This window comes from Pistacia vera, unplaced genomic scaffold (assembly GCF_008641045.1).
Source record: "Pistacia vera cultivar Batoury unplaced genomic scaffold, PisVer_v2 Contig334, whole genome shotgun sequence".
Lineage (NCBI taxonomy): Eukaryota > Viridiplantae > Streptophyta > Magnoliopsida > Sapindales > Anacardiaceae > Pistacia > Pistacia vera.
The window spans coordinates 70,173-93,644 of NW_022196151.1; the positions used below are offsets into that span (position 1 = coordinate 70,173).

Sequence of the window (23,472 nt, forward strand, 5' to 3'; positions counted from 1 at the left end):
CTCATCAGTGTGACGCCCATTATCCCAGTGATAGCGGTAGTACTTTTTGTTGTTCCTGGCTGAATGGGGATTCTTCATGGGCTTCGGTTCTCCAAGTAGGCTGGCCTCCTCTGATTTATCTAGAATTGTCGATACTGAGGCATTTAAAGGAGTGTATTGATTTTTGTCATGATTGCGACAAGGAACTGGGGCATAAGACTTTTTGGGCTTGAATCGCTGTTTCTTCCCTTTTCGCTGATTGTCATTAGCCCAACCGCGATCAGCCCTTCTACTGTTTTCCCCCCGGTCGGGAGCACTTGTTGACGAATCGAGGTTGTGGCGATTGAGAGTAGCCACATAATTTTCTATTCGGAGATACTTTTCGATGAGGTCGTAGAAACGAGTGAGGGAAACGTTGTCCTCTGACTATAGTTCTTTCCATAAGTCAGTCTGCAGGCGAACCTCTGCGATAATGAGAGTCCGAACGGACTCTTCACGAGTGTGAGCCACTTTACGGAGTTCGCGGTGAAACCTGCCTATATAAGATTAGAAGGACTCATCCCTTTCCTGTTGTATATTGCTCAGATAGCTCAGTGGCATTGAGAATTTCCTGGTTGCCTGGAAGTGCCTTAAGAATAATGAGCTCATTTTTTGACATGAGCTTATTGTCCCCGTGGGGAGCGACCTGAACCAGGGCTTGACATGAGCGGTTAATGTCACTGCTAAACAGCGACATTTGGCTAAGTCGGAGACTTGGTGGAGTTCCATAATCATTGAACTCGTAGAGGTGGTCCTGCGAATCATAATTTCCGTTAAATGCTCGCATGTCGGGCATCCTGAATCTCGACTGGAGAGGAGCAACTAGTACTGCAGGAGAGAAACGGGACGCTTCAGCGACCTTACCATGTTCGCTTTGTTGAGCCTTGAGCTGATCCAATTGTCGCTGCAACTCCTCAATCTAAGATAGCGGAGCTATCGAGGGGTTACTTTCTGCAACATGGGTTCAACCCTCACGGTTGCTATTAAGGAAGGACCGAAGGTCGGGCCCTTCCGCTGCTTGGTCGAAAGCTCTGACACGCCTTGGCACACACTGGCTAGAGTCGTGTGAGGGTAGCGAATGGCTCGAGGAATTTTCCCGACCCCCGCGGTGGTCAGAATTGACCCGCGGATGGTGGGGGTTCCCCCAGCGACGATGGTCGGGACCATTCCCTGGCCTCCACTTTCACGGGTGTGCCTATACGACGTGGCGTGGGACGGCTTAGGCTGCGACATGTCACCAAGTCGCAATGCCATGGGTATTCTACCCGCTGCGCGACCTGTGTTTGCTGGCCCATCGGAGCTTTCTGATTCACTGGTCGCCACTTGTTTCCCCTTACTTTTACTTGCTGCAGTGCACGCGGTTCGGGCCTTTCCCCTTTTCCACTCCTTCGCGTGACCTACAGGCGTCTTTGGCGGTGGCACCGCCTCGTTAAACTCTGGTTGCACGACCTAGTCCAAATGGTCCAGACTTAGGCTAACCGTTTTGAGAGTATTGTTGAACCTCTCCAGATAATTCATCATGATTGTGTCGAGTTTTGAGCTCAAAGGAATATCTGCCATGATACTCTGCTGGGTTGGCAGCACTTCAAGAGAAGTGTCATTCTGTACCTGGGGGACTTCCTCATTGTCGATGGTCAAAGGTTTCTGATGAAGAGCAGATACTAAATCACGCCCTCCTTCTAGCGCCAAACTGTTGGTGCTTGATTTTGACACCAACTATTCGCACGTGTGAAGTGCTAAGAGGACTTAGAAATTACACATGATATGGAAATGCAGAAAGAGAGACGGAGCGGGTAACAATTTTTAAAGTGGTTCGGATGCTCTACGGCGAATCTTACGTCCACTGTGATTATATTGAAAGTGGGTTACAATCAGGTTGTACTCGATGAGCTGAATTACAACAGGGAAAATAAATGGAAAGAGAGGGAGAGAGAGAGAGAGAGAGAGCTTAGATGGTGAATGAGCCAATCCTGTAAAATGGAGGAGAGCCCTCTATTTATAGTGGGAGGATCCAAGCTGGCAATCATGATTCTGCGTGCGGGTAGGTGTGGTACAATTCCTAACCCGTTTCCCATTGGTTGCCTACACGAGAGGTATCCTTAAATCGCGTATAGCTTCAGCAGGTGGACACTTCCTAGCCCCTCATAGGCTTGGCGTTCACTTGCCTTATTGACAATGGCCTTACCCCTCTTGTCCTTGTGGGACGTGGCTGCTTTCAGGCGGTAGAAAACCTTCCTGAATTCTAATTGGTTCTTGCTGACGTATGCTTACGCTAGCCCTGGTTCTTGGGCATAACATCTATAAACTAAAACAAACAGGGTTATGCAAACACTAAAACAAAGCAAAACTTAGCTCTAATACAACGTTAGAAAATCTAATAAAAAATTAACTATTTGATGGAGGCCAGAGGGCCCAATTAGAGTATAAGTGGTCATACCAAAATACCAAGTAGCGGGATCTTACTGATGTTAGAAACTGTAACCGTAGTTACAGATAAAACCAGAACTTGAAGTTTAAAGTTTAATTTTGTTGTATCCCACAATTGATGCAGTGCTCTAAGTGCAGTGATTGGTTTTTTTAGAAATTATCAAGCATGGTTGAAGACTGGATATCCCAAGCAAATGCAAGACAACGAAGAGTAAGAGCAGGACGTGTAAAACCTGGAATTTGCTTTTGTTCGTATACACGTCATAGATATGAAAAACTCATGCGTCCTTATCAGGTACTTTCTACTCCCAAAAATACTTAATAATGAGGTGTTCTTTAGTCAAGCACTTAAAGATTGGCTGATAAGATTGAACAAAGTATATATAAATATAGTTTAATTCAACATTATAGATTTTTTTTAATAAAATAATCTGCCTATTAAAATAATTTTATTTTTCATTGCATGTGAAACACAAATATATGTGACCCTTAGTATTTATCTGATTTTTAGATGTTTCTAATCTGCAAATTCAAATAACTTAAGATTTATCTTTAAATATTGAAAATAAAAATAAACATATCATTAAAATCTGTTCGTTTAGACCCATTCAAAGTTCCATTCGATTCAGATTTCACCCAAAAAGAAAATAATGATACCTTAACTGTTGATGTCTTCATTTATGACCCACTTCTTATTTCTTTCTCTCCACAATTCAAAGGTTCGTGAGTGGAGTTGCATAAAGGAATTTCTATCCAAGGCAAGTAATACTGTTTCCGGGTTTGTATATTTTTCGTCTGAGGTACTCTGTCAGTAGGCTGACTTGATTTGTTAACCTTTCTGTTTTCAGGCTTTAAAACCTCCCAGGGAAGAAGCTGTGAACTCAGCAATTTCATTGTTGTATGAGGTAGGCTTACTATCATCGTTACTAAAGCTCTGGTGCAGTTTTACCATTGGATATATGCAAAATTGCTTTTAGCTTAGCATTACTCTCTCTAACTTGCAGAAGCAATGAATGCTTAGCATAATGTTGTCAGATGCTTCATGAAACAAGTACTTCTGTGTTTCAGATTTTCCTGTTAACAAAAGAACCCCTTTTTGTGATGTCAAAAAATGTTTCAATTGTGTTCATTTAATTGTTTCATCTAGCTTGCCGTGTAAAGTTATACCTTGCTACTCGGTTATTTGTTTAGGTCGGTGCTGTTGAAGGGGATGAGGAGTTGACACCTCTTGGACACCATCTGGCAAAACTCCCTGTTGATGTATTGGTCGGAAACGTGTGCATTACATATTAATTTAGTCCTTTATATTCTAAATGTAACATTTTAAAGGACTAGGGATTTGAATGCTTGTACAATAATTTTGTGGCATCTTAGTCATCGTATGAATGTTGATTACTTTTTCTTTTTGTTTTCTGTGCTATGTTAAAGTTTTTATTTCTACTTGCCTCAAATTCTGAGTTGAGAGTCGACTACTAGTCCTCATTTACATGTCAAAATAAGAAAACTTTATAATTCTTAGGAGCAAATTATTTTTATATTTTCACTTAACGTCGTATTTGGTGGGACATAGAGTTTCAAAACATCGTATTTTGTGGGACATAGATTACTTGAAACTCCAAGGGCAATAGTGTGATATGCAAATTCATCCTCCATCTTGTGAGGGAAGCAATTCCTCCTTTTTTCTCTCTCTATTTGATTTGAGTAGCTTTAACAATTTTTTTTTTTTTAATTGTAAAATCGCTGCATTCTAGTACGAAAACAGATATGGGACATGCACACAATTGGTAACAGCACATCAACATGTTAACTTAATTATAGTGGTAATAATAAGGATGCGGACAAGGAGGGTGATGAAAATCTGTTGATATATCCCCATGATATCTAATTCTTTATATGTTTTTTCCTTCTTGTTTTTTAATTGCAGTAGTCATGCATACCATCTAAAAAAAGATTACTTTATATTTTTCCCTTGGACTGATTGCTTGTCTGATTTAAAAATATACGGAGGACTTAATTCATTCAATAATTTTTTTTCCCCTTTCAAAATGCAGATGCTGCTGTATGGTGGAATGTTTGGCTGCTTATCCCCCATTCTCTCAATGTCAGCATTTCTTAGCTACAAATCACCATTTGTTTATCCGAAAGATGAGGTCTCTCTGTAAGTGTTTTGTCATCTTATGATCTTGTGTCCTGTTTGTTGTCTTGCACAATCTTCAGGTTTGTCTGCCAGTGTGACCACTCTCTGTAAATGTGACTACCTTCATCTGTGTGGGCGCTTTAAAGTTTGTGTGGTCACAATATATTTGGCAAATGTTTTTTTCCACAAATGCACAAATCGCTCCTGTTTTGATTTGGGACAAAAATATCTCATTCTTGATATTTTGTTGTGGTACTTGTCCATTTGTCACATTATTGTTCATTGTCAAGAAATTTTTTTTTGCTTTTGTTGTGGTCCAAAAGTTTTCTTTTACAGAAAGCAAAATACAAAAATTAACTTTAACTTTATTGTCTCCTAACCCTTGGGCCTTGTTCTCTATATATTCATACTTTTCTAGCATCTTCTTCAAGAAATTTGATTACCTCTGTTTCTTCATTGACTATACTCTAAGGTATTTGTTTTTGTTAAGGTTTCTCTTATGTTTTGGTAGGCTTGAAATTACCATTTCTTCTTGTCCTTGTGTGACAACTTTGGAACTTGATTCCATGTTGATGATTGCTTGTGTGGAAGCTGCTGTCTCAAAGATTGGTCTTCGTTGTTGAAACTTGAGAGGAGCTAAAGTTCGACCTGGTGGTTTCGTGCTCGTGAAGCTTGCTGTGGTGACTCGAAGTTCAACCAAAGAAGATAGAATTGTCATGTTGAAAATAGGGAGTGTTTTGTAATTATGTTTATCTTGCTTTGTATTTGGACTCATAAGTTTTTCATAGTGGATTTGCTTCTTCTGGACTTGGTCTCATGGATGTAGGTATGTTGCCTAACCATGAAAAAATAAGTATGTTCTTTTCTTGTTTGATGGATGTTTACTTTATGTCTCTTACAACTCATTTGATCTAAAATGAACAAAGAACCCATTCCGCTAAAGTTTTAATCACCTGGTAACTTCTTTAAAACTTTCACTCTCATTTAACGCTGAACTAAAGTTTGATGGTTCTGCTGTCAAAGAAAAGAAAATCAATTTCTTAAGGATTTATTTCTTTATTTGTGTATAAATTCCGGAGGCAAAATGTTGAGAGAGCTAAATTGGCTCTGTTGACCGATAAGCTGGATGGACCCAGTGATTCAAATGACAGTTATCAGCAATCTGATCACTTGTTAATGATAGTGGCTTACAAGAAATGGGAGAAGATATTGCATGAGGTTAGTTGGTGGTTTGCTTGAACTTTGTAAGTTGATATATTCTCCAAGTAAAAAATGATATATTGCTGGGAATAGACTTCTTGACTTCAGATCGTGTTATCCTACTTGCAGTCATGATATACCTCTGTCACAGTTATCAGATAACCCTTTAAAAATTTTACCATGGTCCTTATTATAATCAGATTACTTATAGACTTTATTGAAGCCAGTGTACTTTTTGACTGAATGCTGAACTCATATCAGTGTCGTGAACTCGTGATTTGCTTACTAATAAGCTTTACTGGATCAGATCCTGTAGTTGTTGACTGTTTACTGAACTCATATTGATGGAATGTTTTTTCAGTATAATCTGTTGTTTGGTGCTTCTCTTAATACATTTTTCTCTTATATGTGAAACTTAATTTTTGCACAAAGGAGCTAAAGTTGCCAATCAATTTTGCAGCTCTTACTTTTTAAGCAGTTCAGTCATGTACATGATCAGGTGTAATTTTCATTTCTTGTCTGTTTGAAAATTTTAATATGAATACTTTATAGTTTATACCGTAAAAAAGGAAGCAGCTTAATGCACTGGAAATTATTCTTGATACTATTTGGTGTACATGACTATCAATTCATGTTAACAGAAATATGTTAAGAATAGTGGTGTGCTGTCGTAGGCAACCAAGATTAATAACCTTTTTAACCTAACTACTGAACTGTAAATAGGGTAAGCAAGGGTCGATCCTACGAAGAATGTCTAGCCGAATTTTTGATGATGTGAACAAGGCTGGGGGGTTTGAGTGAAACAGAAAACAGTCTTAACAAAAAATCAAAAGAAAAACAATTTAAATCGAAATCAATTAATATAACAAAACTTGGTCTCAGACAACGTCTGCCATCGGAATCTTACAACTGATCATTGATGTAAAATTAAATCAATCCATACCTGAATATTCACCGTTGGAACTATTTTCCTATCTCTCCTTAATTGTAATTAATCAAGAAACAAGCGATCTTAATTAATCTTACCACTAAACAACCCTAGACAAGCGCTTAAGATTTAATCTAGTGGCGGCCTTAAGAATTAGAGAAATCAATGAAGCTAAACAACATAAACACAAGCGGTTGTATTTAATTTAGTTGAATGTTCTTCTTAAGATTACTAATTCCTGACGCAGCGAATTATTAACCCTAATTGCTTCACAAGTTAGAGGGATCAAACAATTACGGATTTGATATCTAACTTAGCAGTAGATTGCAACAATTAATAAACTAGTAGGCCTCCCTAGTAATTAAACGAAACAATCATAAAATTAGGCATAGAAAAACATCAAATACTCAAACATGAAAATTGAACACTAAGAAAAATATATTAGATCTCACAGTTTAATGATTCTGAGGCCTTCGTTTCCTTCGACTAAGTTACAAAAGTTCTAGCCGCTCATGGCCATAACAAAAACCAAGAGAAAGAAAAATTCCAGAGAAGAAAAGAGAGAGAGGCGTGGTGTGTCTTCCTCAAAATCCCTAATCTGATCCCTTTGCAAAAATCCAGTTTTTTTAGAATTCAAATCCCACTCAATCTCCTAAAAGAAATATTCTCCTATCCTAAAATAACATTTATCCTAATCTGATTAATTGAAAATAAAATAAAATAGAGTCCTAATATAATAGGAAAGTGGTGTTTCCAGCTGTAATTTTTGTGCAGCAAGTATGTCTTCAAAACGTGCAATAATAGACTGACTTGCATGACAAGTTAGAACGCTCCAGGACATCGGCAATGCAGGTGCATCAATTTCAAGCTCGATTACAACCTTGATGCAGCGAGTATCTCTCCAAACTCAAAACATGAAAGTTGTAGATCTCGTTCTTAGCGTTCTACAGCATTTTGAATCATCTCAATCGGAGCTCGGATGAGAGAATTATGCCCAGATTACGAAGCAGCGGGGAAACTGTCCGAATTCTCCTAATTAATTCCGTTTTTCAATTAACACCTCCATTTGCTTCCTAAACCAAAATAAAGTAATAATGAGTACAATTAGGAAACAAATACGTATAAAAGACTAAACATTAAGGGGGTTAAATATGACATTTTGCATTCCCATCAAATAGCATGACAAATATATCATGAGTAATTTGAGCAATATGCATATTCAATTAATATTTTTGCGTTTTCTGATATTTTTGTGAATGTCGGAGACATGAGGATACAGTTTGGAACATTGCTAGCAGACACTGGGCTCATTGATCTTCCAAAGAAATATCAGGTGCCATGCTTTTGTTTCATTGGTTTACATGTAAGTTTGTGATGCCATGTTTGAGTGTTCATTTATATTTTACAAAATTTTTGTCCAGCAATTTGCACTTTCTTATTTGAAATTGAAGATTTTAACAAGTATATGCTTTACTGGTTCAGGCTGAGGGAAAGAAGAAAGAAAAGGTTGACAGTTGGTTTTCTGATAAATCACAACCATTCAATATGTATGCTCATCATTCGTCAATCGTGAAGGTAAGAACCATATGGCTTTTGATGCTTTTGGTTCCTTGCAGTCTTCTTTCTCTTCTTTCTCTTTCACAGTAAATTGTTCATGTTACACAACAACTCTTATGTTATACTGGAGTAGAACTAATTTCTTATTGCACGCTTTGATTATAATATGTCATTGCACTCAACTTTAAATTTCTCAACCAAGCTTAAGATCAATTTGGAGGATATCTGCCCATGGTTGTATATACTTCACAAAGTCACCAACTTTATAGTTGGAAGTTGTATTTTACGTCTAATTTCAGACTAATTTGGTAGTGACATTTGTACTAGACATAGATTCTGAAGGCATTCTTGCAGGCAATATTATGTGCAGATTTATATCCTAATGTAGCTGCCACTGAACAAGACATTGCTGGACCACCTCTCAATAACCTTAGGAAGTCCAGTACTTCAGTAAAGGGTCATCCAGTCTGGTATGATGGAAGAAGAGAGGTTTACATGCTTCCTTCTTCAATCAACAATAATTTAAAAGCATTTCAGCATCCATTCTTGGTCTTCCTTGAAAAGGTATGTGCACTTTCAGCTTGCGGATGCAATTTCTCTCTCTCTCTCTCTTTTTGTCATCTAATGTTTCTCCTTTTGTTGATTGAGCATTAATGCATTATGTATTATGATCTCGTTGTGATGTAACTGTCTGCGCTTTGCCCAAACAATCACAACAGGCATGGGCCAAGAGACCCCATTGTGCTTAAGAGATAGATTTGGACTCACTTGAAGAAAGTTTCCCTTTAATGATTGACTTGATATTCTCAGGTTGAAACCAATAAAGTATTTCTGCGAGATACTACGATCATCTCTCCCTTCTCTATTTTATTGTTTGGTGGCTCCATCAATGTTCAGCACCAGGTAAAAATTCTTCCTCTCTTTTGCAACATATAATGCATGTGTACTTGGATGCTATATGCTATCTATTGTAAACATATTTAGATTGTTTAACAACTAGGAATGTTACCACATAAAGTATCTGATGCCTGGTTTAACAACTAGGGATGTCAATCTTTCATCGGATAAATGTATAGTGCCTAGCAAACGAGAGAATGTTTATATACATCTTATTTTTTTTATCAGTAATGCTAGACTTACCGATCAAATTACCGATTTTGACATACCGACCCACCTGCCCAATTACCCAAATCTCAAAATTTAACTCAATTCACATGAGTCAGTATGTCAAATCGGTAGTTTGATCGGTAAGTCTAGCATTACTGTTTTTTTATTATGATTTGCTTTTCTATCTTTTTGAAGTTTGTGTTGGTGTTTCGTGTTACAGACTGGACAGGTCAATATAGATGGATGGTTAAACGTTAATGCCCCGGCCCAAACTGCTGTCTTGTTTAAAGAACTGCGAGTAACTCTTCATTATATTTTGAAGAAGACGATTAGAAATCCAGAGGTACCATTCCCGTATCCCTTACAGGCGTATTACATAGCTGTATCACCAACCAATACAAACCTACTGCATAATTTTTCAATTTAATAACTATCAACCACATAACTGTAAAGATCGATGGGAAAAAAAATCATTGGTGGGATTAATTTTTGGCTTGTGGTATGGGTGACATGGTATTCCGGGGGTATTTTAGATTTTTGCTTTTAAGCGATGTTTATATTTATTTCCGTCCAAGTTTATTTTGATATTGTCCACCTTTAAATATTTGTACATTATCTTGTTCCGGTCCAAACATCTTTGTATCATGTGTATTTTGGTTCATTCTCTTGATTATGCTATGTTAATATCCGGTGCTAACTTTTCCTTTTCTCATTTGTTTTTCGTTTTGCATAACATGGTTGCATCTGGAGTTGTTCATAACTTCTTTCTTTCTTTCTTCTTTGTTATTCAGAATTCAACGATTGTAAAATATGACGTTGTCAAGTCTATATCCATTTGCTGTTAGAAGAACAAATGGCAGAAGTATATTTCACACAAGGTTATATATGCATTCAAGTCTTTATTTCAAATTTTAGCTAACATGCCAGAACTTTAATTGAGCACAATATTCCTGTTCATGGTTCATGACTGAGATTTTATTTCAGATTCACAGTAGTATGTTTTGTTTTTAATTCACCTGTTAAAGTATTTCCCTTAGTAGATTACATTTAACTTGGATTTATGCAATACAAACTTGTTCAAAGGCACGGCCAGGTTTTCTATGTAATTTGCCGAACTGATCACTGTAACCCCTGTTGGGTATCCAGATCTAATGGGTATACTTAGTTACTTACATTCTACGGCCGCTTTTTATTAAAGACTTCAAGTACACTCGAAGTTGCAGCAGGAGAGATTTGGTAGCAGCTTAACAAAATGCAAGATCTGCTGGAATTTTTAGCTCTTATGTGACACAGGCTTCCGACAATAATCAAGGTTTTTATCTCTTTAAGCTGAGGTATTTTTCTTATATGATAACAATTTTGTTGCACAGGCTGATGTGGATCTGGCCTTGATTTTTTAGAGAAACCCAAAGATTATCTTGATTTTTGAGAGAGCAACTTTTGTAGGTAAATATATTGACAAATCCAAAGGCCATTTAGCTGAACTTGGAGGAGAACTATGATAAACGTAAAATCAGCAATAGATGCATGTTTCTTTTAGGGCATTTGGGAAGATTAGTTATTTGAACATGCATACATAGAGTACAAATAACTCCGGTTCTTAACACCATAGTAACAATACTATAACCCATCTATCTACTAACATGAGTATGAGTATAAATATCTCATAAACACAACGTAACTCGAATATATAAAGGCTATACACACAAGTTTTACCTTAAGACTACACACAAAAAGGGGGACGGAATATGAAATAATAAATCACTCTGTGGGAGAGTTTTAATTCAGTCCATCCAATACCAATTTATCCGAATAGAACCAACAGAATAGAATTAATTAAATTAGATTTTTTAAAATATAATTGGTTAGAAAATTATAAGTTGTTTGAAGTTCTAACACTTTAAATCATTATTTTAAAACCTAGTTCAGCCCGACTGACTGAATCTGGACCCGCGCTTTCCTCGAGCTGTTACCCTTCATTGTTCACTGAAAACCTTAGAAATTGGGATGGTGATTGACAAACAAGTGAAGGCCAAGATGTTGAGGCTTTTGAAGAGAAAGTGCTAGTAGTGCAATGGTGGCGATAAAATTGATTTCTGGTGAGTGAATTGACCGAAAATTGAAAAAAAAAAAAAAAAAGGTGGCACAACAGTTGGCTTTTGCCTGCGATTGGTGAGGCTAACGGGGGTGGGTGGGGTGGGGTGAGGTGGGTTTGGTTGGGAGGAAAAGGGAATTATTTTTGGGATGATGGGAGGTTTGTTGACCTAGAATGTCGACGTCGACGTCGATGAAATCTGGCTGAAATTGAATCAATTTCTACTAGTATTTGGTAAGTTTATGGGGATAGGCTCAAGGATTGATTGAATTGTATTTGGGGTGTCGTCACTGCCAATCAGTCGATCGTCTATTTGTATTTTGGGTATGTTTGCTAAATTTCAACTTGTAGAGACTTAAGTAGTTTTTAGGGGTGTTATGTTGAATTTTAAAATTTTTGTCACCCGATTTGACCGGCCAGTCAAACTAGTTAAACGGGCCAACCCGGACCTGACAACTTTGTCGGGTTTCACCCTGGGTTGGTTTTAAAACATTGCTTTAAATAAGCTAAAAATACTTATAAGAAACCCAAATTTTGAGATAAAATAGTTTGTTTAAAATCTCTTAAAGATCTAAGAATTCTAAAAGTATTTCACACGTGTTTATTTTAAAATTGTTTGTAACTTTTTCCGTGGGGTGAAAAGGTAGTATCTTTGTTCAATTTACTTGGAGAGGGCTACAGTGGTAAGTTGCTACCCCCCTTCCCCTCGAAAGAGGGGGGGGGGGTGGGCGGGGGTGAATAGTTGAGGTGCACATTAGCTCGCTTGAACACACATTAGTTACCAACAAAAAAATTGTTTGTAACACTAAATAAATTCTTTTAGTCCATTGATAAATTCAATCAAATACACTCTAACTCTTTTAGTCGATAGATAAACTCAACCCAATACGCTCTCATGTATCAATTATTACCTGCCATGACCGGTATATAAAATGAACCATTATATCATTTCTCCCTTGTATTCAAATACAAATACACAAACTTGAAAGTTCTGATACTGATTGGTATAGATATTTACCGTGCTGTGATAACCTAGACTCAACTCTGCTCTTTCTTTCTCAAAACAAAGCCGCTTCCTGATTCCATGAAGCTTCCAACAACCATAATACTACCATAAAAATGCTTCCCCTCTTTCGAATTTCGCACATTGTTTTAAAAGCCGGACCGGACCGGTCAGTCCAACGCGTTGGACCGTGAACCGGCCATGTGTCCTTTCGTTCAATATTAAAACCGTATAATACAATAGACCGTTTTAAACCGTTTGATAAATAGTTGAGGTGCACATTAGCTCGCTTGAACACACATTAGTTACCAACAAAAAAATTGTTTGTAACACTATAATTCTTTTAGTCCATTGATAAATTCAATCAATACACTCTAAACTCTTTTAGTCGTAGATAAACTCAACCCAATACGCTCTCATTATCAATATTACCTGCCATGACCGGTAATAAATGACCATTATATCATTCCTCCCTTGTATTCAAATACAAATACACAAACTTGAAAGTTCTGATACTGATTGGTATGAGATTTTAGCGTGCTGTATAACCGTAGACCAACTCTGCCTGTTCTTTCTCAAAACAAAGCCGCTTCCTGAATTCCATGAAGCTTCCAACAACCATAATACTACCATAAAAATGCTTCCCCTCTTTCGAATTTCGCACATTGTTTTAAAAGCCGGACCGACCGTTCATCCAAACCGGTTGGACCGTGAACCGGCCATGTGTCCAGTTCGGTTCAATATTAAAACCGTTATAATACAATAGACCGTTTTAAACCGTTTGAAAACCGGATTTTTGCAGCGAATCGCCTGTCCAAGCGGACCGGCGGATAAACCGGTCCAAATCTAAAAATCCCTAATATGCGAAAACCCTTTTCATCGCATTCAGTTCTTCTCTTTCACTCCTTCTCAGCTTCTTACGAAAATTTTCTCAAGTTTCTTATGAAAATTTTCTCTGTTTCTTACGAAATTTTCTCAGCTTCTTCTCAGTTCTCTCTTTTCTGCAAAAATTTATCAACTTCGTCTGTGTGTGTTGTCTGTTCTCTGCAAAAATTTATCTCTGAAATCCCACCCAAATCGCATCTGAGCTCTCTGAAATCGACAACGATGTCTTCCTCCCTCGTCGGAAATCGACAACGTCTTCCTCCCTCGCCAGAATCGACGACGACAGCTCTGTTCCTTGCTGGAAATCGACGGCGACAGCTCCATCGTTAACGATAGCTTCGTTCCTCGATCCAGGTAGCCATTCTTCGATCACATAGTTGAATTTTTTGAGAGGGTTTTAAAGGTTTTAGAAGAGGACAGAATCACAGAAATGAGGAAGGAGATGAAGAGAGTGAGGCCATTGTTGTGAGTGGTTCTTGGTTGTGTCTGTGTATGGATAATTTCGTGATTCATAGCTTGTGGTTTTTGGATAGGCATTTGGTAAATGCAATAAAACCTGTTTATAATGATGCAAACTTAATCTGGAGCAATAATCAATGCGGCATGGCTTTAGTCATTTGTTCTTCATAAAACTTTTGACTGGAATTGTAGTATTCTGTGTAGGCTTGGCTGTGGCTGGATATAGAACTTTTGACTGTAATCGTAGTATTTTGTGTAGGCTTGGCTGTGGCTGGATATGGAACTTTTGAGTTTTGACTGTAATCGCTAAATCTCTGATTATTTTTACTAATTAATTGATGTCTAAATGGTGATTAGTTGGGTTGAAGATGACATGTGCCGAATAGGAAATAGATCCTTTATGAACAATTAATTGTTAGGAGATTGATCTCTTTTCTTAAGATAGTAAAGCATCTGGTTTACATGAGCACCTCATCACTTTTCATTGCTTAGTGCATGTTTAGTACATGTTTTTCAAGTTTCAGACAGATGGCGTAATTTTTTTAGATTGAAAGTCCTGGAAACCTAATCATATTGTAAACGTTTCATTTGTTCGATTATAACTTAGCGATCTTATAAACCTTTTTAAGTTAGCTATAGTATTTATAATGTTAGTACTGTATTATAATTTATATATATAGTTATATACTAAATGAATGAGAGGAAAAAAATGGAAATTATATACATACTATACATATCAGTCCTATATTTTAGGTAGGATTTACTTCTTAAAATATTTTTGAAGAAAGAAATACTATAATATACAACAAGAGAAGAGAAAAACTTGCAGATACTAGGAGCTAGCCTTGCTGTTTAATGTATATATCATGATGTGTGATGACATCACCGGTCCAACCGATGGTTCAACCGGTTGGACCGGTTGAACCGTGACCCGACCGTCAAAGCGGGTTGCCCTCCGGTCCGGTTTTTAAAACAATGATTTCGCACCCTAAACAAAAACCCCCACCAAACTTTTACAAATCACAATGGCCCGTTTCAACTTGCATTGCTACTCGAACTCGAATGGACAGAGGTCCCACACTTTCCCGAAACCCAACGGGAGCTCCTACTCTTTCTCCATTGGTTTGGGCCTGAGAAGGCTCAATTTAGGTTCACCTTCATCTTGCCAGAAATCGTACTCGAATCTCGAATCGGGTCGCAAAAGGAAAGAAGGTCCATATTTTTTATTGAAATTTGTTCATATTTTGTTTTGTTTTTTTTTAATTTTGTTTTGTTTTAATGAGTCTAATTATATATATATTGTTGATGCTTGATTTTGACACCAACTACTCGCACGTGAGAAATGATGATTGGGCTTAGAAGTCACGCGTGATTATGGATGGGTTTAGTTTATTGAAGGGTGAAGAACAATGTTTAAAGTGGTTCGAATGCTCACAAGGCAAATCCTACGTCCACTGATATTGTATTAATGAGTGAAGTCAAGTCGCATTTAGTGAGCTGAGTTACAATTTGGAGAATACAAATGAGAGAGAGAGAGAGAGAGAGTACGCTATTCCAGAGTGAAATTAACCAATCCCACAAATGGGAGGAAACTCCTCTATTTATAGTGGGATGAACCAAGGTAATGATTACCAAATCTGCGAGTGGGGTAGATGCCGTGCAAATCCATCTCTGTGTCCCATTGCTCACCTGCCCGAGTGATTTCCTTGACTCATGCAGGGATTGGACACGTGGATCGTTTCCCACCATTCGCCAACCTGGCGTACACCTACTACACAGTTAGGAGCATGCCGCTCACGTCATCACACGATGTGGCCGCATCTGAACAGTCGTAGAATCTTCTTAAGCTCTGACCACTCATGCTGACAAGACTCTGCGTCAACATTGCTTTTCCAGGCATAACAAAAGTCCCCAAATTTTTAAGGTTTGAGAATCGAACCTTGAGAACTACACAATTATGCCTTGATTTGATATGTGCTGAATGACGCCTGGTCGATCTGACCTGGCTACGAGGAGGTCGCAAGGCATTTCCATATAGGCGACCTAAATGGCCTTCTTCTGCTAGGTTTATGACCTGGACTAGGCTTTATTCAGTGCCATATTGATGGAGCTCTTATCTTGACTGAGGTTCACAACCTGGTTATACTTAGCGTATTTTTTAGTTGGAGGCAAGGAGTCATATCGCTTCACAATAGGCATACGATGAGAGTGTTTTATCGAACGACCTTTTCAGATGTTATCCGTTGTGCTTTGGTAGCTAATATATTAATGAAGTACATTTTGCTCTGTCAGATGTGTCATCTGCGCAATAAGTGCTAGCCATGGGCATTGAATGTAAGCCATGCTGAAACGACATTCCTTATCAGAGCATTAAATGCTGATGAGAACGCATTTAATATGGAGGAGGGAAACGAGCCGTCGCTCGATTATTTCAATGGAGGGAAGGGACGATTTGATTTCTCAAAGTGTGACGGTTACTCCTTCCCGTTGATTGATGACATGTGGTTGCGATCAACAGTGAGAGGTGATTTTCGCTCAAAAGTCACTTGATTTCAGGAAAATCAAGCGCCACTTCCTTCCCTATAAAATCCCAGGCTCACCTCAAGTAATGTCACAATACTCACTTTTGCAGAAATAACAAGAAGCTTTCGCGAGACTTGATTTTCCACCTTTTAGATTGTGCGCACTTGATATTTAAAGCAGGATGATCAATCTTCATATTCAAGAGGTAAAGATGATTCTTTTATTGCTTTTTCTTTTTTTGTTTTTTGACGATAGTCATGCGATAATGGTGAACGATTGCTGGTGGTTGATCGAAGAATAAGCTTTCTCTTAGGCTTTGAGTCTTTAGGGCTGGCCCCCAAGGATTCTTTAGGGTTTTTCTAGGGTTTAAGGAAGATGGTGTTTACCTTTTTCTTCCATGTCATCATACGAAACTGTGTACGATGACTGAGTAATTCCTGCAGGTCGCTCTTTTTCATACCGCAGAAGAAATGGACCCTTCAACGACCAGGATAGATGAGGGAATGAGCTCGACGGTGCAGGATGCCCCAGGGGGTCCCTCTCAGGAGATTCTATTAATAGCCACAACAGAGGAGATTCAAAAAACGGTAGACCAATACGTACTTGGCGTAGATGTCTACCAACATAGGACGTACACAGCTCGGAATTCACCAGAAGGAATGGCTGTGATCTCCGAGAAAATTTTTAAGTGCGGAGCGTTGATTCCCTTCTACCCTCTCATAAGGTCGATCCTCGATCACTTCGGGGTCACACCGTTACAACTAACGCCAAACGCGTATATGATAGCCATGGCTATGTATATCGCATGCGGCGAGAACGGCTTAGGCGAGCTAACCACGCTAGAGCTCGGTTGCTTGTATTATTTGAATAAGAGTAAAGACAAAGAGTCTTTTTACCTCTCGAAGCGATCTACGATCAAGGGAGGAATACATAATTACCCCAACAACGTTGGGGCGTATGAGACAAAATTTTTCTTTTTTCACTATGACGGCATTTGCTAATTTAGGGAGCCGAGTAGGTTTTCCTTTCTTTTTCTTGGCGGATTTTCTTTCTTTTTACCTTTGCTAACGAGCTTTCTTTGTTTCTTCGCAGTAAACAAGACGACCAGGTTATTGGCTCTCTCTAATTTTGATAGGATCACTGCTTTCGGTCTTCTGCCTAAACAAAATCGCGATGCAAGCTACTATTGACAATCGCTTACCTGTGAAAATATGTGTTTTTCAACCCCAAACCGACCTTGGAAACCTTACCAAGTAAGTATCCTCAACCTTAGCCAACCTTGATGTTTGCATGGGGTGAGCTGTTTTACTAACGACGTTCGTATGCAGCGACCATGCCATCTAGGGTACCTAGGTCGCTAAGAGCGATGGAGTTCACCTTTCCTCAGGTCAGCATAACAATACCAGCAGGAGCAGCCCCTAGCGGTCCCCCCGTCGGAGGGACGCCTGCGGTAGCGTCGATTCGACTAGTGGGTGCTCCCCAACCTGTGGCTGCTCCCCAACCTGTGGCTGCTCATCCCAAGTAGAAGACTATGGCCTAGAAGTCCAAAAAAAGGAAGCAGCTTCAGGTCGAGGAGTCAGAGTCCGAGCTAGAGGGCTTGGGCGTTCAGTTAGGGAGGTCATAGCCTTATCAGGCTTTTCGCTCAAAGGGGCCTCCTACGGGCGCAATCGGCGTCACCATTGCCCCTAAGGGTCTACCAATGGGGCAAGGGGAGGTCGCGGACCTAAGAAGAGGAGCGAACAAGGAACTAACTTGATCCATCACCATTAAGGAAAACTCCAATGCATTTTAACCTCCCACTGGTAGAAGTTTACCCTTCGTTTTGGCGAACAAGGTTTCGACGAATAGTGGTTTGATTAAAACCATGGTGATGGAAGGCTTACGTGACTTAATATAATTCAGTTGAGGGGTTTGTTATTTAATGTCTCATCAGATTATTATCTTTGTTAGAATGACATTGTTTGACATGTTATCAAACATTCAACCTTAGCATGCATTCTAAACAAAAATTAAACGTGCCGGTACATGGCCCAACTAAAACCGATTTCCTCGAGCCTAGAGGAATCGGTGGGTCACCTAGGGGTCCTGTAATAAACATCTTGAGTCTTCAAGTATGGTTGCCTCGTCCTTTGCTCCGTCTTCAAGTACATTACAAAAAATATCGTTCTAAATTTACAATAAATAATTATACAAATTCTTTACATCAATAAATTTAGAAACCTCGATTTACATTCGAGGGGAATTAGATGAGAAGAGAATATACATCGAGAAGAGGAGAAAGGCAGGACACGCAGGCCCTATTTAATAAAATACAACCATACATACCCAAAAATAATTAAAACATTCACCCTTAGGTCTAAGGCTCATGTACCGGGCACCATGCAATATACAAACAAGTACAAAGCATACATTTCAAAAACAATCAATTTCTGAAATTTGTGGGTTAATTACAATTTACCCCCTGATAATTTGCAGATTTACAGTTTGGTCCAAAAGTTTTGAAACTTTGCATTTTACCCCCTGCACACTTGGAAGTGCGCTCGCTGCAGCGATGAGTTAGATCGCCGCGGCGTGCATTGGTTTTGGTACAGCGCACGTCCGAAGGACGATCGCCGCGGCGATGGGTTATATCGCCGCGGCGAGCGCTGTTTTCATACAGCGCTCGTCCAAAGGACGATCGCCGCGGCGATGAGTTATATCGCCGCGGCGACGACGATCGCTGCGGCGATGGATTATATCGCCGCGGCGACGACGATCGCTGCGGCGATGGATTATATCGCCGCGGCGAGCGTACACAGATCTGTAGCTCCGGATCTGTTCATACAGCAACCAAAAACACTCTAACCGGATTTTGCAATCAATCAAACACATTGATCTCAACAAAAATCCATCATGCATTAAACCAAACCAGCAGATCATCAACAAATTAAATTAATCGATTAATCAGTTTCTTAAAAACATATTTCAAGACAGATTTACGCAGATTCAATATGGCAACATATTATCATCAAATACATGTTATCAACCATACACATAAAAATTGTAAAATTCAGTACCCTAGGCTCTGATACCACTGTTAGTAAACGGTCCCGTATACGCAGCGGAAACAAAAAATATAATATAACAGGATCGTTTACATGAGCCAAGATCAAGGGTATGATTTTACAATTTATATTAAATAAAATCTGCATAAATATTCAACATGAGTTAAGAGAAACAAACGCACGTTGAAGGCTCCTCCAAATTTGTCGACGAATGTTTTGCTACCGATCCAAGTGTAGGATCGAACCTGCGTAGTCCACACGAAGACAATCTTAAAAGAACCAAAGAGGGATTTGCTAGATCCTCTTTGGCTTCAAGATTAAGAAGAAAAGAAAAATCAATTGAATTGATTTTTGGCACACAAAAGTTACTGCCGTGGGAGTGTATTATCAAAGAGGGGCTGCTGTGTGTATTTTGGTTTTACAAAGAAAAACTCTTAATTAAAAACTCACACACTTTTCCTTTTATATTTAAAAACAATTTGCCCTAATCCCATACGGAATAGGCTTGGGCTCCAACCCAAACGCCCCATGTTGCCAAACACTCCCAATTTGATTTATTTTAATTTCCATCATTATCTCAATTAAAATCAATTAATATATATATTTAAATATATATTAACATTTAACAATAATGATAATATATTTAAATATGTGCGAACACACATTTAAACGTAATTTCACTTATTTAATTTTTCTAACAAATTAAATAAAGGCTACGACCTCAGCAAATTTAATTGCACTGTGAAATTACCAAAATACCCTTTCGCCTAAAAAGACGAAAACGCCCTTCTTTCTTCTTGGCTCTTAAATTATCTTCTATGTGTGTGACCCATAGGCTCCTCATCATATCGGCAGTGTATAGTATTGCGATTAACACCAATTAATCGTCTCACTAATACACAGACCAAGATTGGCCCCTAGCAAGGCATCATGGCCACCCGATAGATTCGGATTCAGCAAAGTAGCTACCTGTCAACGATATGGTTACCGTGCAATTCGATCCTTTCATCATACGTTATCTCGACGAGACGAAGGCATAGAAATAGTGTCAACCTTCGGTTACTCTCGATATTATTTATTCAGTTTCTGGACCAATGACCCGTATTATAAACTGGATAGAGCAACAACTCAATCCCACTGTGGCCACAGTTTTAGTGTCATTGCCATATACTGAATTGCGCCGTGAGATAACTTTCTCCCGTACCCGGGAGTGATGAATCCTCTGTCAATCCACCATAGTCTTGATACACTCCTTGATGCAGCCAATCACCACCGTATTGACAGCTCTGAAAAGAACTGCGTTAGGCTAGTGTCAAACTACACCAATCGGTGCACAAGGCGCTCCGGTGATCTCAAGTCTAAGGATCACATGCACCACCATTCGTTAGAGGATTTGTTCCATAGACACTGGGGTTACCATCCATATGGAATCCTCTGGTGGGTCAGTCCAGTGAACTTGCTGTGGTGTAATCGCCTACAACAAACACCCATGTGTTGCACCAGGTTGTCACCAAACAACCTTGACAAGTGAGATCAGTCACTGCCTTTCGACAGGGTCGTTCAACACTATGATAGCCTTACCGTATTATCTGTGCCCTTAGTTCAGAATAATACTAGGGCTACGGACGTTTCTAGAATGGCCACCATATGTGCTCATAGGGTTCTCACTATCAAGATTTGAAACACTTGATACCCTCGTCACGGCTCTACCATTGTAAGGACATATATCAATACATATTGCAATAATAATGATTTACGCGATATAGAATAAAATGCCTTTTATTGATTAATGAACATTATTACAAAGAGTCAATTCTACAATAATTGATTGGCTCTAGGGCATCTACTCTAACAACCTGATGGTGAAGACAAATTATCAAGGAGGGTCACAAGTGCAAGTGGGGAATGGTCAATCTATTTCAATCACACATACAGGTATAATTTCATTACCCTCAACTGTGCTTTGTAGAGCTTTACAAATGCATAACAGTTTGTGTGTTCCATATATCACTAAGAATCTATTGAGTATTTCTCAAATTACCAAGGAGAATAATGTAATAGTTGAATTTCATGCTGATTATTGCCTGATAAAGGATAAGATCAGCCAAGAAGTGCCTCTCTATGGGACTGCCAAAATGAGTCTCTTCTTCAGCAATTTACTCTCCTACTGCTGGTATCTCCTCTAATATTTATGATGTTACTGCTCAGTCTACATTCAGTGGTTCTCCTCTAGCTGCTACTGAATTTAATAAGTCTCCTACTGCTGGCATCTTTTCCAATATCTGTGATGTTACTGCTCAGTCTACATTCAATTGTTCTCCTCCAGCTACTACTGAATTTAATAAGCTAGATTCTGATATCCCTTTAGCTAGCACTGCAGTGTTTTCTGCTACTTGTAATCAGTCACAGTCTGTCTCCAAAAATGCTATGTTATGGCATGCTAGATTGGGACATCCCAATACTAAAGTACTTAGTGTAGTTCTAAATAAAATGCATGTAAGACACTCTGTTGATAATAATAATCCACTGTTTTGTGAAGGCTGCCAATTTGGCAAATTGCAGCAATGTCGATTTCCAAGTTCTCAGTCAAGAGCAAAACACCTTTTAGAATTAGTATACTTTGATTTGTGGGGGCGTGCACCTATAAATTCTACTGAAGGGTATAGATACTATATCATCTTTGTAGATAATTTTAGTAGGTATGTTTGGATCTATCCGTTAAAGCTTAAATCTGAGCCTTTTAATGTCTTTACCCAATTCCACTATTTTGTTGAAAATCAGTTCAATACTAAGCTTAAGTGCTTGCAAACAGACTGGGGTGGAGAATACAGGTCATTTGCTAATTATCTATAGGAAACATGGAGTATTATTTAGGCATCCTTGCGCGTACATTCATCAGCAAAATGGGCGTGTGGAAAGAAAACATAGGATGATCACTGAATTTGGATTGTCTCTGTTAGCACATGCTGGAATACCCTTGAAGTTTTGATGCACAGCTGCTTACCTCTTAAACAGATTCCCCTCAGTTGCCATTGATTTTATCTCACCTTTTTAATGTCTGTTTAATAAAGAACCAGACTATACAATGCTTAAGGTATTTGGTTGTAGCTGTGTGATAATCCATAAATTATACAGTTTTTATTTGATCTTTTGTCGGATTTCCAGGTACTTTCTAGTGCATTTTTACCTGAATCGGTGCTTATTCTTTACTTTTCGTATTTCAGGTTAAAATGGACTTTTTGAGCGAATAAAGAAAAATTGGATAGTTTTGACTCAGAATTGACGGATTTCAGAAGATAGGAGAGTTCCGGAGCAGGACAACGCACGATGAAAGCTTGTTCCAAGGAAGAGAGCCGAAAATCGAGAATCGACAAGAAGCAGCAGGTGGCAGTTCTGTAAATTTCAGAACTTTTGAAGGAACTTCGCCTCGGCGAATTTGTCTTCGCGCGGCGAAGTTAGGCAGAACGATTGGAATTTTCGTCTTGTTCGGCTGCGACAGTCAAATATTTCAGTTTTTGTAAACGCACAGTTTCGTGTGTGCGTGTTTTGGGCTGGGTTTTTTAGACTAAGTATAAAAAGAAAACTTAACTTTTGGCCAGGGTTCAGCTTTTAGGGTTACCGTTTTTACACTTTTCTTGGAGAAAAGCTTGTAGTTTTTCGGATTGTTGAAGGGAAGATTCAGATTTTTGCAAGAAGATTCATCTTTTGGGGATATCTATTTTCTTTCACTTAGTTCTATTATGTTTAACTTGTTTATTTCTATTTTCGTTTTTGTATTAATTTGCTATAAACTAATCTTCTATGGGTTAGGGTTTTGATTGTAGTTTGGATCTTATATGGGTTAAGTATTTGATTGTTCTATTTCCATGTGAATAAGCTATGGTTGTGTGTTATTCTGAAATTAAGTGCTGTATGTGATGAACATGATGATTGAGAATAATTCATGTTAGCTTCTTGGGTAATCACCATTATAGTATTGGATGCTAGAGATAGATTCAAGAATTAATGAAATCAATTAGGATTCTTTTGCTTAATGAATTTAGAATTATTAACCTTCAATTGTTGGTGCGGATTGTTAATAAGAATGAA

General features: G+C 38.6%; 1 pseudogene; it reads left to right on the plus strand.

Annotated features, from left to right (window-relative positions):
- Positions 1–4,500: 4,500 nt before the first annotated feature.
- On the plus strand, positions 4,501–21,991 carry LOC116137814 (annotated as a pseudogene).
- Positions 21,992–23,472: the final 1,481 nt, after the last annotated feature.